This window comes from Vombatus ursinus, unplaced genomic scaffold, assembly GCF_900497805.2.
Source record: "Vombatus ursinus unplaced genomic scaffold, bare-nosed wombat genome assembly UNPS02014811.1, whole genome shotgun sequence".
Classification (NCBI taxonomy): domain Eukaryota; kingdom Metazoa; phylum Chordata; class Mammalia; order Diprotodontia; family Vombatidae; genus Vombatus; species Vombatus ursinus.
Window position 1 is genome coordinate 7,409,701 of NW_020954589.1, and position 5,023 is coordinate 7,414,723.

A 5,023-nucleotide genomic window follows, 5' to 3' on the forward strand; every position below is an offset into this window, starting at 1 on the left:
GTAAAGTGACTTGGCCAGGGTCACACAGCTAGTAAGTGTCTGAGGCTACTCTATCCATTGAGCCACCTAGCTTATTTCTGAGGTTTTAATGTTTATACTGAGAATTTAGCAATTGTTTCTCCTGGGCCTGTATTCTAGTACTCGTTGCTTAGAACTGTAACTCTTTTTAGCTTTTCTCCTTCTTAAAGAGATAGTAAGTTTCTATTTCTTCTGTAGGAGAGGCTTTTGAAATAGAGACTACAATTCCATACCCTGTGCTTGTACTCTGATTGAACTTGGCCTCTTTCCATCTGTACCAAGCATATCTCGGTCTGTGACAAGAGAGCTAGAAAACCAACCAGACTAGTCTCACTAAGAACCTTTTCTCATTTTCTCCTGCATCTTCTCTCCCCAACTCATAGCCTTTGGCGTTCTTAGGGAGCTGCCCCTGTGTGAAGGCATTTCCAAACTTTTAATGACTAGGATAAATAATGGAGAGCTCAGTGGAACTAGTGTGCTGATTCTGAAGGCACCCTCTCTAAATGTCCAACTTTGAATGTTTGAGGACCAGCCCATTTTGGGGCTTTGGGTTACCATTTGGTCGTATATTTCCCTGTTCCTTGTTCCCACATGCTTCTGCCCCTGGGTATTTTACTTTGAACCCTGAGCCTCTCTTTGTATGACTTCAAAGAAGCAGTAACAAAATAACTTGCTTTATATATTTTATATATATAAAACATATATATAACATGTCTGATTTTTTTGAAATGAAATATTCTCTCTCATAACTGATATTTAGTACTAGGATGCTCAATTTGTTGGTTTTGTTTTTTTCTCTTTTGTTAAAACACATGTTCAGAAATATTCATTTTCCTCTAAGGACCACTTTAGCCACATCCCACAAATTTTTAATTTATTGCCTCAGTTGTAATTTTCTGCAATTATTTATTGTTTCCATTATTTTTTAAACTTATTCATTGTTTATCGCTGTGTCTTTTGTTCATATTCACTTAAAATAATTTTCATTGCATTATTGTCTGTAAAGGATGTGCTTACTTATTTTGACATTTTTTGTTTTGGAAGTTCTTTGTGCCCCAGTACATGATCAATTTCTGAAATGCTGAAAAACTGGAATATGCCTTAAGGTTCACTTAAGTAATTGACAAAGATCTACCATATCTAATTTGATCAAGGAAATATGGGTCAAAGTGTGGGGCAGTGTCAGAAAAAAACATTTCATCGAGAAACTGCACACTGACCTGGAAGAAACACACGTCCCAGCAAATCCAGAGAAAGAATTGAAATGTAGTTTTAGATATGTTACTCAAAGACTGGAGCCCGAGATTTCATTAGGACAGGGTACAAATGCAATGATCACAGAATTTTAAATTTTTTGGTAGTTTTTGTTTTTTTTTTGAAAGGAGAAGGGAGGGGGGAGGAGCATAAAGAAGATGGAATCTCCCAATTAAAATCTTTTTCTGAGTAATAAAGGAATAAAAATAGCCATTGCCTGAATCTCCTATGCTGTTTTCTGGTCTTTGGTTTTCACAGACTTGATGGATGCCACATCCTGGACTGTGTTCAGTGTCACTGTTAGCATAGTAAGCTTTCTTGGAATTCTGGTCATGAAACCTTCAGGTGATCATATCTCTCTCTTCTTTTGGGCTCTTCAAGTGAATGAAGTAATTCATAGTCAACCCAGTCAAGAAAAATTTTTCCCACTGGGAAAACTCAAGGCTTCCTGACTGCTCAGCATAGCAGATATCATCCCACTCCTGAGCACCACATGTAGAAATCAATTCTTCCACTCCATTGATAAGATCCACTCACAGGAAACTAGTACATAATGGAAGAATCTTAGGCTGTTCTTTCTCTGGTGTGGTTTTCTCTAGCTAGGTGTTTGGTTTTTTAACCTTGCATCCATACCAACTGTTCATATCAGTTCTTTCAGGGTTGACTAAGTCAAGGGGAATTAATACTGAACAAACTTCACAGTAGATGAATTTGCAAAACAATCACCAACTCATCGATTGATTTTTTTCTTTTTCAAAAAATTAATTCTAATGTATTATGATTGATATCTTTTGTATTGATGTAACCTAGCCTTCCCTTTGTATTCTTCCTCTCCTCTCTTCCAGAGAGCCATCCCTTATAGCAAAGAGTTTAAAAAAGAGAAAAAAAGGAAAAGGAAGAAGAGAGTAAATCAGAACAAGTGATCAATAGATCAAAACAATCTGATATTACATTCAGTGTTCCACACTTGTGGGCAGTGGTCACCCCATACATACTTCTGAAGAATGGTTGATGGAGGAATCTTTTCATATCTCTTCTTTGGGACCAAGCTTGTTTCTTGATATTTGACAACACTCACTTTTGATGTGTATGTGTGTGTGGTCACTGTTCTTCCCATTTATATTGTTGTGGTCATTGCTTATATTGTTTTCCTGGTTCTGCTTACTTCACTCTGCATCAGTTCATGTGAATTTTTCTATGTTTTTCTGTGTTCATCATATTCATTGTTTCTTACAAGTCAGTAATATTCCACTATACTCACATACTACAGTTTGTTTAGCATCCCCAATCTATGGGCATCTACTTTATTTCTAGTTTTTTACTTCCCCCAAAAGTGTTATAAATATTTTGGTGTTTATGGAGTCCTTCTTTCATCACAGACCTCCTTGGGGTATATACCTAGCAGTAGAATCTCTGGGTCAAAATGTATTGCTATTTTAATTATTTTATTTAAATAATTCCAAATTACTTTCCAGAATGGTTGTACTAATTCATAGCTCTGCCAACCATGCATTCAGTATTCCTGTCTTCCCACTCTCTGTATCATGTCCTTACCTGAGGGTGCTCTGCCCAAAGGAAGGTAAATTTTGTAGGCTGAAACCTACCTTGATATCTTGGGGTTCACAAGCCAGATTTCTTTCTTAAAGACAGTGCCTTAAACCCAATTCAATCTGGCTCTCATTGATTGACCAACAATAGGAACCTGCCCAAGCACCACTTAATGGTTATTTATTTTTTGGGCCCTGATGGTGCAGAGTGAATGTAAATAGTAACTGTTTCTCTTTGGGCCAGAAACCTTGAGGGTCTTCCCCTGCCACTTTGATTTTTTTTCTTTTTCTTTTTGGATTAAAGGGACCATTCCTTGGCTCACTTCCTCAACAGCCCTAATCTCTGAATGGGCAATGTTTCAGTCAAAATGAGAACTCAAAAAGACCTTAGCTTAAAAAAGTCAAGGTCTCCCACTGCATCCTGGGCCATCTCCAGTTGTCCTGATCTATATCTGGCCACTTGACCGAGATGACTCTGGAAAAGAGAGTGAGGCTGGTGACTTTGCACAGCCCTCCCTTACCTAAATCCAATTCACTTGCAAGTCATGACAACATTTTCCTGATGTCATGGTCTTCTTTGAGAATGAAGGACAAACCACAATACTCAGTCTGCATTATTTGAAGTCCCACATTGGACTGGAACCAATTACCATATTTTGTATAATTATAACTCTGAATAGTACAAATATGAATATAGGCAGACATATCAGGGGATTAATTATTTGGAACCTAGTTGTATTGAAAGCACTATCCTAGGTACTGGAGACACTAGGGCAAAAATCAACACAGTCTGTGCCCTCAAGGATCCAATATGTATACAATATAAGTTGAAGAAGAAGAGAGTAATGACAACCAGTGTGATGACTTTTTTTAAAAAATAGATTTTGCTTCTTGATTTCTACATTTTGCCTAATGAAAACACCATCACAATGTCTTGATAACTTCAGTGTCCTGTTGTCCACTGAGTGCATTTTTGCTTTTTGGGATTTTTTTTTTGGCCAGGCAATGGAGTTAAGTGACTTGCCCGGGGTCGCACAGCTAGTAAGTGTTATGTGTCTGAGGCCGGATTTGAACTCAGGTCCTCCTGAATCCAGGGCCGGTGCTCTATATACTGCACCTCGTTGCCCTCACTGAGTGCATTTTTGATGTGCTTTCTTGGGACTGCTTTTGGGCAGGCTTCATAATATATCATTGACAAGAGTGGGGCTTCCAGTTAGCTATATCCACTTTTTGACCTTGTCTTTCATATTTTCTTTACCTTTTAATATTTTCCCTGGGATCTATTCATTTGGCAGTCTGTAGTGGTCCCTGTTTACATCCTGTTCCAGATAATCACTGGAAAAGATCATGATGGTGGATTTATCTTTTTGCATAGATTCATACATATGACACTGCATTACCAACTCCTCTGTGATTCTCCCTTATTTTCTGCTGTACCAAATAGACCAGTTCATGTTGATAGGAAATTTTGAGCCTATCGTTGTTAAACTGAGTGAAGATGTTCTGTGACCTTGTCACCTCTCCCCCAAAATGAGAGCTGAGCACATGGAAGTGAGTTGGTTCTGATCTCACTTCTCTGATGCTGTCTATGTGTACCGGGATGGGAAGGCTCAAGATGATGAGCAAGCGGGGGAGTACAGAGAAAGGGCTGAGCTTGTAAAGGACACTATTGCCCAGGGGAATGTGACTCTGCGAATCCAAAGCGTCAGGCTGTCAGACAATGGACAATACTGGTGCTGATTTCAGGAAAACCGTGAATATGGAGAAGCCAAATCAGAGGTGATTGCAACAAGTGAGTTGCTGAGTTTTGTCATTTTAAATTTCCAAGGGTTAAAAAAAACTGGAATGTTTTGCCCCCACTGAGTGGGCAAGTAGAGGAAGTAATTTCATTTATCAATATCTCAGTTACCAATTTTTTGTCCATAAGTCCTACTCTGTGGTTTTGTCAGAAATAACAGTGGTTCATTTCTAGTTCCTTGTGAGGGATTGTCTGATGTTGTCTACGTGCCACGTCGGGGTTGTGGCAAGATGGGGCAGGGACAAGATATTAGGAAGTAACCGGAGCTTACGCTCCCGAGGCAGGGGGCTGTGCCATGTGGGAGTGGGACGGCAGAGAACGAGCTCCCTTTGTCTAGTCCTCTCCCTAGGTGCAGCACTAACCCCAGATGTCAGCGCTAACCCCAGACATCTCCTTCCTGTATCCA

The 5,023-nt window shown here is 39.2% G+C and overlaps 1 pseudogene; it reads left to right on the forward strand.

Moving 5' to 3' along the window:
• LOC114053565 overlaps positions 1-5,023 on the forward strand; it is a 73,142-nt pseudogene that overhangs the window by 45,958 nt on the left and 22,161 nt on the right.